We start from the raw sequence: 13,881 nt of genomic DNA on the forward strand, positions 1-13,881 counted from the left end.
CCCCTATGTGGGGCGGTGTACCTACTAAAAACCCCAGGGCGTTCATCTTCATCGCCGTTTTGTAGACGGGCTGTGACTGCGCACCCATGGCCCGCCAGCACGGCGGTCGTCCAGTATTTGGACCCAGCTTCAGGAGACCTTCTGTCTCCTTTCTCCACCGTTGTAGGCGTAATAATTTAATACCTAGACAGACAAACGCTCCAGTTCGTTGCGCGCACGTGTGACATCTTTGATTTTTTTCAATAAACAAGTAAAACCAAGACAAAACAAATCAAGGTTGAATTTTTTATGTAATCCTACTTTCATGAGAGTCACGATGATTTTTTATGTATGATTTGTTTTTTCTTTACGCTCCGTGGATTTTAAAAACCCATGTAATAATTGTAAAACCACATGCCGGATTAATATGAAACTCCTCATAAACAATGGAGATGGGGCATTAGCTATTTAAGTTTGATAATACCATAGTAAAATAGAAGAAGTAAGTTCACTACAAACAAAAGTACATCGCGCGGCTTAAATGTGTGCGCGCCGGTTGGCGCCGGTACACACGCACCCGGCGCACGCACACACTGATAATTTAAGGAGGATTAAGCTTTCTATAGTCAAGGCTGCGCTACCGTCAGTGCCGTACGTTTTGATTTTAGCTCGCTCGTCTTGCGCTCGCTTCGCGAGATGATCACCTTTTACTTACGTCCACGTACTCGTACTTACGCATTTTTTTTGTATTAGGTGTAGTTGTAAATTAGTAGTAAGTATATAAATGTAGTGTAATAGTTTCGTACAAGGACACAATGAACAAATAATGGATACCTACCTATACTAAAAACTGGAATTCAAGACCAAAAAATCTACGACAGATATGTCACTGTTAAATCTCTCAATGTCACTTCTGTCACTGTCAAATAAACTTTTCAGGTTTCGCCAAGCTTTTTTAACAATGATCACAAAATTCTATATTGCTCTTGTGTCTGACATTTTTTAATGCGCAAGTTGTCCGCGTGAAAAAGAAGAATACATTTATCTTTAATTTAACTGGCATTGGCCTTAGCCTTAAGGCCGCCATTGAGGGGAATAATAATAACCTTTTTTAATATGATTCCTTGTATTGTTATTAAATAAGGATTTTGTAAAAAAAAATATTTACTAACTTATTTTCAACTCTCAACTAACATTGAGACAATTTTATTCTAAGGAACATGAACAGGTTGCGTTGTTCTACCACAGTTTAGTCCTGAATATTTATTTTATTCCGTTTTTTCGTATTTGTTTTATCTTAATTGTAAATGATTGCACCAAATGTTATGAATAAAAGCACAATACCAGTTTTTCCACCAAAAATTACAAAATAATTAAGTTTTTATTCAGGCGTCTAGTATATTTATGTAAAAGTAAGTAAACAAAATTACTTCTTTAAATTATAGAATAGAAATTACTAATAAAAAGAATATTCTATCGTGTGTTTTTAATTAAGTGTTATAGGCAAAAAGGCGGCTAAGGTCCCATAACGTAATTATAGAGTATAATTTAAAGAATACTGCTTTTAAGACTATAAACAAGTATTTCACTTCAGCAATGACAATTCGTTAAAACCTCGTTAAACGAACTTAGCCGCTTTTAAAGTATGAATAGTCGATAAGCGCTTTTTAGCTTAGAAAAGTGTTATATTTTAAGCATGATATAAATAACAGGACATAACGTCTTTTTAGCTTATTTAATACCAATCATGGCTTTTTAGATTATAAAACCCTAACAAAAATCAAAATACGTGTCGTTTAACTGCTGTGTATCTCGAGAACTAACTGTCATAGAAAAAAAAAGTCAATACCGTTCGTCGCAGAATTTTTTTCTGAGTATGCATGTATCAAAAAGTTAAAAAGCCGCTAAAGTCACTTTGCCGCCTTCTTCGGTAGGACGGCAGCACTGTCAGCAGCTCAGCACGAGTGCGTCTGCCTTGTATACGAGTTGAGTTTCCATTGCATTTTCTTAACATTGTATTTTGTTATTGTTGATTTCTGTTATTATTGTTGTTGACTTTTGTTACTGCTTCTCGTTAAGTTTGTTGTTATTTTTTGGCAAAATGTCGAAACGGTCTAAAAAGACTGTTTTGAACTCCTAGAGTCGGGAGTTTGTAATTCGTTTGAGGGATTATTTTTAACGAGAACGAGAAAACGGTGGCCCGGTGGGCGGAAAACTGGATTATTATTTTTTAAATATGATGCAACTTCTCTAAAAATAGGCACTAATAACTCGTAGAAAAATCGATAGTTCACTCGATAAATGGTACATCTCTAAAACTTTCAAACTCGAAACGTCACAGAACTCATCATAGGATAAAAATATTATAGTGTGTAATTTTTTTTAATCGGTTCTATATGGTTAAGTATCAAATAAAAGGGCTTGAAAAAAAGAATCTTCACACGTGCAAAATTCGAATCCAATGTGGCTACCATCACAAAAGCAACGTTAAGCAATATGTAATCGTCTGTACCTTAGTTCATACGCAATAAATTTCATTTAATTTCATTGTTAATTGTGCAACTATAGGTACTCAAACGACATCTGTTGGTGATGACATTTATAACCTTCACTAGTGTTTTCCGGGCGTAGCAACCCTAGCGCTACACGTGCCGCGTGCGAGTGAACACGAGTTATGCTATAGACAGAGAAGCATAAAGTAGGCACGATTCTTATGCCTAAACGTCACTTTTGTACGGCAGTGAAGCTTCTGTACTTGTACTATTACTTATTCTGTGGCTTGATGGCTTCTAAAAATAACTGGTTCGTAGTAAAAAAAAGTACTTAACATTTCGCCAAAAAAGTATGTACCAGCAAAGACGTCGGCGTTATTATTAGCTATGTTATTTTATTTTATACCTTGTCCTAAATATATTATGTACCTATACTTTATTATTCATTAAAAATAACTTTTATTTAATTCAAGTAGGTACAGCGTTTAAGTAATGGGGCAACCTTAAGTACGTAACTAACGTCAATACGTAGGTATTCTTCGACTTTAATCGAGGTTGAAGATATCATAAACGTATATAACAGATGATAAAAGGTAGTGGTGGTAATAGGTCGTGCTTACTCATTTTTTTAAACAGTCTAGATTAGACGTGCATGGAGCGCGTGAATACAAGTTTACATCTGATTCTGCTAGTTAGCATTGGTAAGTATTTTCCGTCACAAAGAAATGTCCAATTCGCACGAGAGCTTTTTCATCGTACTTCATAAAATCGTTCAAATTTGTTACCTAAGTAATGACGGGACAAAGCGCGGCGCTTTTCTATCGGATACTCTTGGATTTTTAGCGTTGAATAGCTATGATAAGTCGAATTGTACAGTCACCAGCACCAATATCTGACACAACAAGCGTGCATAATTATCTGATACGACTCTATTTCTAGGGCCGGAAGGACGTGTCAGATATTTTTGCACGCTCCGCTGTGGCAGATATTAATGCTGGTGACTGTACTTAAAATAGCACAGACGCTTTTCATGGCCTTGTGTGAATCGGATCTATAGTTATCGTTGCCAGACATCAGTTCATTTTTTGCATATTTTTTTTTTGTGGTAATGCTAAGGTTAATTCAAAGTGTCGTAAAATGAATCTTCAATATTTCAGCAGGATGGTTAGAACAGTTTCAGTGGACACCCCGGCTCAGGCCTGAAATATCCGTTTTCCTAAAATGTATTTTTCGCAAAATGTCGGCTTTTCAGAATTTCAACACGTCTTTTGCATAATGTCAGTTTCTCAAAATGTCAGCTGTTTATAATTGCCTGTCTCCAAGAATTACAGTTTTTGTATAATGTTCGCTTTTCAGAAAGTGTTTATTCTCAAAATGTCAGCAACCTCAATATATCCGCCTTCTTATAACGTTGGCATTCCTGAAAAGTCTTATTCCCAAAATGTCTCCAATCATGGTCTTCAAATTTCATCTAAATCGGTTCAGCGGTTCAGCCGTGAAAGAGTAACAGATCGACAGACTGAGTTACTTTCGCATTTATTAGCATTGATTTTAGTAAAAAACTAAACTACAAAAATCCCTTTGTTCGGGTACGAAACCGGTTTAGGTATAGATATTTATGTTATCAAAGAGTAAGTATGCCAGCAATTAAACCTTTTACATTTAAAACATTGATTTGAAAATAAAGCAGACATTATGGGAAAACAAACTTAACAAGACTATAGCCTATTTAAAAAAAGTGAACATAACGGGAAAGCTGAAATTATGGTTATGCTAATATTATAGGAATGTAAACATATGAATAGACGACTTCCTGAGATTGTACACATTTTAATTATCAGACATTTTGGGAAAACTGACAAAATAGAAGTGCTAACATTGTGAAAACGCAGACGTTTTGAGAATTGTACATTTTAGGAAAACAGACATTTTGGGCCTGAGCAGACACCCCTATATAGACTTTTCATTGCCATTTTTGGTTCAAAATATTATCGTGTCTTTTCTAGTACACCTTGAACATCGTTGAATACTTGTATGAAAACATTTATCAACCACAACTGAAAAAAATCGAAAAATATTTACAAGAAAAAGTAATCTAGGTAAATCATATATAATTAAATAAACTTCAAATAAAAATGAAATAAAAAAAAATAAGAAAATTCTAAACTGGAACTAAAATGGAAAATTTAAAAAATCTAAAGTAAATTAGCCAATTATTTTTTTTATATCGGTGCCAGTCTTGGTTTAAAAAGAAGTATTAAAATAAGTAGGTAGTTAACAACTGTGTATATTTACACAGGCACCAACCTCAAAAAATAGTTTTCATTATTACTTCAGATTTTTAAACTTTTACTTTTCCATTTTTAGTTTCAGTTTTGAATTTTCTTCTTTTTTAGGGTCCCGGAGCCAAAATGGCAAAAACGGAACCCTTAGTTTCGCCATGTCTGTCTGTCTGTCTATCCGTCCCCGGCTTTGCTCAGGGACTATCAATGCTAGAAAGCTGTAACTTTGCACGAATATCTATATAAACTATGCCAACAAAATAGTACAATACAAAATTTCAAAAAAAAAACGGCCATTAGCGTCTCGGACACGCCCAAAATAGGGTTCCGTAGCCATTACCAAAAAATTAAGTAATATTTCTCTAAGGATTTCGTATTTTATACGGAATCTTCCAAGTTTAGGTATCTTTTATACCTTTTATTTAAGAGTAAAACTACTAATAATTCTCAAGAAAACTTAACCGTTTTAGTTTTTCTTGAAAGTTTGATATACTTACTACCATCCTGAATTTTCTCAAATTTTTCTCCCACCGGTTTTGATTTTAGAGGGGGTCCCTCGCTCGATTTTAATGAAAATTTGGAATTTAAAGTTGAATATTTTTCAAACTAATCACTGAATCGAAAAATGGTTTTAAAAGACCTATCCAACGATACCCCACACTACAAGATTGGATGAGAAAACAAAAATTACGTCTATGGGAGGTACTCAAAAATCATATCGTCGCTTCGGAGGTAAAGATACTAAAGCGACACTTTGGGCCAAATTGAGTTATATATACCACCGGAATCAGCGAATTTTTCTGCATCGATCTAGCTGGGTTTCGAGACGATCAGAGGACTTTTTTGGCGCTTTAGTCCCTGAAAAATCAGTGAAATTTGGGACACTTCTTACTAATCCGACGCTTAAATTGAGTATTTTCTCTTTAGTGCTTTTACCTGTTTTAGTTTCTAAACTTTTATATTGTTAAGTAATTTGTAATTTTTCAACTTTAAATACATTTGGCGTTTTAGTACTCTATGCATATGAAGAAAATTGATTCTTCGTCGCTTTAATAAATTGTTTCAGTCTATTCTGAAGTTTTGGATGCGTTTAGTATTTTGATTAAACTGATAAGAATATATTTAAGTCGTTTGAGTATTTAGTACAAAAAAGTTAACAGAATTTGTGGTGTATTAGCGTCATTACAACATAGCAAAAGAAAGAAAATATTTAAATTAGTAAAAAAAACACAATATTAAAGGATTATGTTTGGTCCAGTAAGTCAATAATCTGATATTTTATTGTCAAAAAAGAAGTGTTTAGGTATTTTTCTTTTACGAAAAATCAATTTTATTAATTAGCTAGTTAGTAAAAGTACCCACGATATTTTCATACGAATTGTAGATTAATTGGTGGAACGATTTACATACTAATGTAATAACACAATCATGAGCGCTTGAAAGAATTATTTGAAATTAAAATCACATCTGTTGACTTTTATTTTGTTCTTTATTTGAGGCATTTTTTATTTACCTAAAGAAAGCTTTTCATTTATAGCTTAATCTAGATGATTATTTTAGTTATTTTTTGTCAATATGTGAGTGGACGGCGACAGTATCGTACGCCAACGGCTCGGTTAGTAGTGTGTGTTTCAGCTACGTTGTCAACTCGCTGACAATTCGATGCTAAGCGACGTTGCCAGATTTCGTTTGATTTGTCTGATCAAAATCACATATTACCATTTTGAAGCTCGTTTAACTTTTTTTTTAATATTTTTGCTGGCCATAGATACAAAGTCCGTCAATCAAAAGACTGAAGTGCAACGAACAAATGTATTGCCAATTCTTTGGGTTTCCGACAGAAATTAGGAAGAAAATCACATAACATTAACGTATTAACAAATAAGTACGGAAAATTGCATTAACGGATTATAAATTAGTAGTGATAAAATCAGATAAAGGCTGCATGGCTTGTGGCTTTTTCCATAAAAAAAAAAACATCAAGTCAAATGTCAAATTCGTCAAGTCATAATTTTTTGTTCGTTTGTTGTCATAGGTTGTCATGACATTGTAAACTAATGAAGTAATTTTTTCCTAAATTAAATTATCGTAATTTGTCCTCGAAACTGGCGGGATTATCATTATCTATAATGTGAGTGCAGTTATATTTTCAAGTATTGAACTGAATTATAATTCACATTGGAAACTATGAAGCCACGAACTTTGCGAAAAAAATACATAAAGCATCAATACTCTGGTCTCGAAAAAGACGCATTATAAGGAAATTAAAAAGTAAGTACAGTAGAGGCTGAGTACAACATACAACTTCCACCACCCCCGTGGGTACCGTAGGAATCGGCTGAGGGATAATATCAGAAGATGGGCAGCAGCGTTTTCCAAGCAACCCCACATCATATACTTACTACGCTCGCCAACCCGCTTATCAAACGTGGCGAGTATTGGCAACACGGGAAAATATGGGGGAGGCCTAAAGTCTCAGTTTCCATGACCGTAGGTGTTTAGGACAGATTTTTTTACTGTTTTTTTTTCCAAGTCCCCAGCCCCTTGGTAGCGGACTAACTTTTGAGCCTCATATCTCGGTAATTTTGGAGTTCAGAGAAAAGTTCATTTGACAAAATATGCTTCTTCAAAATATGTTTTATTTTCATAATAAAATATTTAATTACAGAGTGAAAAACACTGTCATAACATACATTGTCGGCTGGTAAGCTGTGTACGAGACTGGCACAAGACTGGAAAAGTGGCGTGAAAATGCAAGAGGCACTCAGCAGTGGTTGTATGTGGGCTAATTTAATTGACTGATGTAAATAAATAAATAAAAACTGACTTAGGGATGGACTTTTTTATTTGTTGTTCAGTAGAGCCTTCGATTACTACCCAACCAATTAAATATCATGAAGAAACGTACACACACCTGCTATATAATTAATGGTGTGTGCTATATTTCAATTCACACTTGGCCTGCGTTGAAAATAACGCCCAAGCCCTCATTGTGAGAGGAGGCCTCTGTATGTAGGTATGTATAGGGATAATGATTATGACTAATTTTCTCATAGTATGTAAAGTGTATTGTAAATAAAAAAAAATAAACAATCGTTGAGTTACGGTCAAGGAAACTGAGTCACGTACCAGGGTGGAACCTATGTGCTACTAATGTCATGTTGACATCCCATACACTTGCCAAAGAAATCACAGCGCAATTGAATATGAAAAGGTTTCACTTGGGTTCCACTCTGGTACGTGATTCGGTTTCCTTGACTTTGTAAAGGCGAACTTATCCCTCGAAGGGATCTCTACCAAGCAACCCTTGAGTGGATGTGAGGAATTATAAGTCTCATAGTACTTACTGTAGTTGTGCTGTGCATATTCAGATTTACTTTATTTGGGCCTAAATTAGGTCTTATAAATTTTTAGCTACACATTTCAAAAAATATTAACATCATTAACTGAGAACAATAAAAAAAAAACAACGGGTTTGAACCCGAACTTCCTAAGCTGAGGATAGGGTAAACTCTAGCCTTATGCAACTAGGCCAATCTGCTCTTTGATCATGAGAGCGAAATTAACAAAGACTTCTGTTTACAACAAATTACAAGCATGTGTGCGAAAATATCTTAGTCGAAACTGCAGCGATCAAGTGAAAGTATTTTCTAAATTAAAATACATCTGAAACTTGGTACGATATATCACAAATTTCACGCTATTGGCGGTATGTACATTATTTTATAAAAATATCCACGATTTCATTCCTAAAAAAAATAAAATACGTGGAATTTGCACACTAACGTCATCTACTGGCGCTGTAGTGCCTAGCTGACCGTGACACCAAGGTTAGGTAAGGTACTATGCGCGTCTTTTATATCAACACAATAATAGAGCGTGTTGGCAACAAAACCTGAAATAATTGGTTGTGATTACGAAAGGTTAGTTTGTAAACAAATAATTATTATGATTATGGGCACTAACTCTATTGACTGTTATTAGAGTTAGGTATGAAGGAACATGATAAAAAGGTAACCTTATTGTGAGACTTCTATGTATCGGAAATAGGGTCTTATCTTATCATCATTCAAAAATCATATATCATTAAAAATCATATATCATTTATTATCATTTTTAACCCCCGACGAAAAAGAGGGGTGTTATAAGTTTGACCGCTATGTGTGTCTGTGTGTCTGTCTGTGGCACCGTAGCTATTAAACGGGTGGACCGATTTGAATGCGGTTATTTTTATTTGAAAGCTGGTTTTCTAGCGATGGATCTTAGACATGATTTATCAAAATCGGTTCAGCCGTTTCAAGATCATCAGCTCTTTTGTTCGCTGCGGTAGGAATCTTAGACGCATAATGGATATTTACTTAACTTTCAAACATATTTGGGACCTAAAATTTGAAACACCCATGTATGCTATATAGCTATGCAAGATTATGGAATTCTCGGCCTGATGCTGCAGCCAAGATATCCAGAACACTAGTAGGTACACTCTTAATAAAACTATAGCAGATACATCGTGTTTGGGTTCGTTTTGATCAGTATTTGATTCTACAAACAATGCAATGGTGGCAACAGGATGAGCTGATGCTGCAGCCAGGATATCCAGCACAACAGTACACTATAAAAAATAATAGCACATATGACGTGTTTGGATTCGTTTTGATCAGTAATTGATTCTACATACAATACAGTGGTGGCAACACGACGAGCTGATGCTGCAGCCAGGATATCCAACACACTAGTACACTTTAAAAAATATATATCAAAGTTTTAAAAACATGAAATAAAAACTTAAATTTAAAATTTAAAAAACCCCCGACTTAAAAAAACGCCAGTAAAAATAAAAATAAAGACGCCCGAAAAAAAACGCTGCTTGAAAAGACAATTAAAAAGTAAAAAATAATTATGCGCTACCTAGCTGTTGCCCGCGACTTCATCTGCGAAGAATTCGTTTATCTCTATCCCGCGGGGACTATGCTGGTTTCCCGCAAAATTAGCCTAAGCGGGCCTCGCGGGCAACAGCTAGGTAGCGCATAATTATTTTTACTTTTTAATTGTCTTTTCAAGCAGCGTTTTTTTTTCGGGCGTTTTTATTTTTATCTTTACTGGCGTTTTTTTTAATTATTGTACGATTTTGTCGGCATAGTTTGCATATATATCCGTGCAAAATTACAGCTTTCTAGCATTGATAGTCCCTGAGCAAAGTCGCGGACAGACGGACAGACAGACAGCCAGACAGACATGGCGAAACTATAAGGGTTCCGTTTTTGCCATTTTGGCTCCGGAACCCTAAAAAGATTTAGACGTAAAGTGGGTGTGATTTTTTTTTCATCCAACCCTATAGTGTGGGATATCGTTGGATAGGTCTTTTAAAACTATTAGGGGGTTTCTAAGACGATTTTTCTATTCAGTGATCTATTTGCGAAATATTCAACTTTGAAGTGAAAATTTTCATCAAAATCGAGCGGTCCCCCCCCCCCCCCCCTATAATCTAAACCGGTGGGGTGGGAAAAACTTGAAAAAAATCAGAATGGTTGTAAGTAGGTATATCAAACTTTTAAGGAAAACTATAACGGCTAAGTTTGCTTGAGAATTATTTGTAGTTTAAGAGTAAATAGCCGCCTAAGGTATAAAATATACCTAAACTTGGAAGATTCCGTATAAAATACGAAATCCTTAGAAAAATATTACTTTTTTTTTGTAATGGCTTTGGAACCCTATTTTGGGCGTGTTCGACACGCTCTTGGCCGGTTTTTTAAATTTCAGTTGGAATAAAAACAAATTACCTACCTACTTAATATTTTATTCATTTGAGTAACTTTACTTAACTATTTATTTCCCTTTAACTTAAATAAATGGCATATTTAAAAATTACTCTGCTCAATCAATAAACGTTTTACGAGTGTCTGAAGCCATTGTTGGTTACGCGGCATTCTAGTAAAATTTTGGATCAAGTTGTCTAAATAAATAAATTATTATTATTAATATTATTATGTTCTTTGTTTATTTTCATTATGAGGATTAGGTTTTTATAATAGTTATAAAAAGTAAAATGCAGAAAAGTACATACAAAATAAAAATATTATAAAAACCTAACCTACCAAGCTACCCAAGCTACCGGTGGTCAGGGACGATGCGTGCCGTGTCCAGATGTACCGCCTTCTGTATCTGGCCCTTGATCCAGCCATCTAGCGAGTCTTACTATTATTAATATGGCGGATTATCTCAGTATTTATATTTTCTATCACACTCAGGACTTATCATGCTAAACAACGAGTAATAATTACCTCGACGTTTCGACCACATCACAGGTGGCCGCGTGGTCATGTCATGACTCACGAGAAGGAGCAAGAGTCATCACGAGTAGTGGGTAGAGTAGACGACTAGGCAGTCGTTGTTTAGCGTGATAAGTACAGTGTGTTAGTAAATATGATTGAAAATCATAAAAGTTTAAACCATCTCGGTATTGTCACGATGCATACAGGCGATCGCTGACATCTTAGTTAGCTCAGTGTAAGCTAGATGGCGCTTTCCTCAATTAGGGATCTCTGAGCAGAATGACGGACGAACTCTAGCGGTCGCCACCGTAGTTTTCCCTTGACTCATTTATTTACGTAATAATATGTATTTAATATTTATTTATTATTTACTTATTTATTTTATAAAAGTAGGCATTTTATTACACTCATTTACTACACGAGTTTGTATGACTAAACATAGCTATAACCAACTCACCCTTGACCGTTTTTGCCGGCCAAGGGGGGTGTTGACGATCAGCTGTGACCGGGGGAATTTTAACTGTAATATTCTCGCCCTTAAAAGCTGAAGCACAGCTGTAAAATACACATTCAACAGCTCACACTACACTAAACAGCTCCCTCGAAAGCTCCATACGCCCAAGACTTGGTAAGTTCTCCGATATTTAACTCTTGTGTTTTTCTGTGTATTTTATTATAATTATTTTCTTTATAATTTAACTTTGTGTAATTGAACTGAAGGCTTCCCCTGGCCAGGGAATCTTTTATTTCAAACACTTCTTATACTTAATATTTTAACATTTGTTAATTTCTCTCATCCGTTGTTATAATACTCAGAACCTATGTTAATGCTTAATACTTTTATACAACGGATGCTTGCCGGTGTTAAAATAAATTCAAACTCAGCTAAGTAACGTTTAATTTCAAATGTAATCTTCTAACGGTTATTTAGTGAACCGTTGTATTCAAATTTTAACGGTCACTTAGGCTATTTATTTTTTCTTTTGCTTTTTAAAATAATTATATAAAACTAGAATCACTTTCCTTTGCCTGCCTGTAACTCCGTATGATTGTCTCTGCCACTCACTGCAATTCAGCACACCCTAAGAGTTGGTGCATCGCTGCAGAGGAGTGACTGGCAAACAATCTAGCACTGGACCACAACTGACACCACCTAATTTACTTCAACTTGCACAAGCTCCGTACGGCTTCAACCTTCACAAGCTCCGTACGGCTTCAACTTTCACAAGCTCCGTACGGCTATAACTCTCACGGCTCATGCGGCTCCTTTACGCCCTAACCTGACACTAAGCCCTGACGGCCTTAACTTCCGGAGCTCTGCATATCCTTCCTGGCTCGTCCAAGACCCTGATCGTTCCGGCATGGAACACAGTCCAGGCTGCTCGTCCTGCCGCCCTAAGGCCCCTTTTGACCTCGGCACCGACGACCGCTCAGCTGGACCAGGCCCCCCTGCTGTGGCCAGTAGCCCTCTTCGCTCCGGGTTCTTCTCTCCGACTCCAGGGAAGTGTAGGCCAGGGAGACCGAATAATCAGAACCGACATCTCAATAACATCGCTTGAACTTACTACCTGAGATTCTCGTAATACTTTTACTTTTAATTTTGTCATACTAGGCGTGTTATTTTTTGTGTTCAATTTTTAATTAAAAAAAATTGTTAAAACGTCTTATTGTTTTACTCAAAGAGTAACCTACTAGGCCTCCTTTAAGGTCAAACCTCCCCTCAAGAGGTCTGCCCTTGACAGTACTACCTAACTTATATATGTATTTCTTCGCATGCAGCAGTTCCATTTTATTTTAAGCTACTAGCGCAAAGGAACTACACCGAATAACATCTACTTTCAGCATCGTGTTTGAAATATAGATGGGTTAAAAAATAAACATTGTTAACCTGGTATTAAATGTTCATCATGAGGAGTGAAGACCAAAAAGTTGCACAGCTGTTAAAGCTGTATCCGAAGGTAGTTAAAATTATCTACCATTAACTTTTTTCATTGTGCCACGACAATTAACTAATTATATTACATTTTTATGGATAATTTTCGTGTCACAATGGAAAAATGAATAGTACCTAATTACCTGCTAACGCAGCTTTAACAGGTGTGCAACTTTTTGGTCTTCACCCTGAACTCTACCTATAACCTGTTAAGGCCAGCTTTACAGCAGTGTACAATATTAGTATTAATAAGACAAAAGTCTTTAACCAGTGTATGGTGACATGGATCCGAGACGTGGTGCTTCACAAATAGGCTCAGAATTGGAGACTATGGAGACAGCTATGCTCGGAGTTTCTCTTCGGGATCGATCGAATTAGAAATGAAGAGATACGTAGATGAACGAGGGTCACCGTCACCGCCAAAGCCAAGCGAATTAGCTCGTTGAAGTGGCAATGGGCAGGCCATATAGTACGGAGAATAGATGGCCATTGGGGCCGAAAATTTCTCGAGTAGAGACCGCAGTTCGGCAAGCGCAGCGTAGGACGTTCCAACAACGAGATGGATGGACGGTTGACCTGTGGCCGTATTTCTACCCTCATCCTTCACCCCATTCCTGTATCTTATTTATGTAAATGACCTAACTTATATGGTAAGCCAAAAGTCAGGCATAGTTATGTTTGCTGACGACACGTCTTTACTGTTCATGGTTAGTAGAAAAGACACCGACTTCATTGAACCCAATAAAACCCTGTCCATGATATCCGCATGGTTTGCTGCCAATATTTTTTTACTAAATCCTAAGAAAACCAAATGTCTAGCATAGTAATTCTCGTTGATAAATTATTCTAATTCGAATTCAGATTCTAATATAAAGTTAAATGGTCAATCAATTGAATTTGTAAAATCAACAGTATTTATAGGA

General features: G+C 35.9%; 1 long non-coding RNA gene across 1 annotated transcript; it reads left to right on the plus strand.

The window, feature by feature from the left end:
• The first annotated feature begins 6,157 nt into the window (after nt 1-6,157).
• On the plus strand, nt 6,158-7,584 carry LOC141435993 (uncharacterized). The gene is made up of 2 exons (XR_012452245.1): nt 6,158-7,024; nt 7,422-7,584. It is a non-coding gene; the product is annotated as an uncharacterized lncRNA (long non-coding RNA).
• Nucleotides 7,585-13,881: the final 6,297 nt, after the last annotated feature.

This window comes from Choristoneura fumiferana, chromosome 16, assembly GCF_025370935.1.
Source record: "Choristoneura fumiferana chromosome 16, NRCan_CFum_1, whole genome shotgun sequence".
Classification (NCBI taxonomy): Eukaryota; Metazoa; Arthropoda; class Insecta; order Lepidoptera; family Tortricidae; genus Choristoneura; species Choristoneura fumiferana.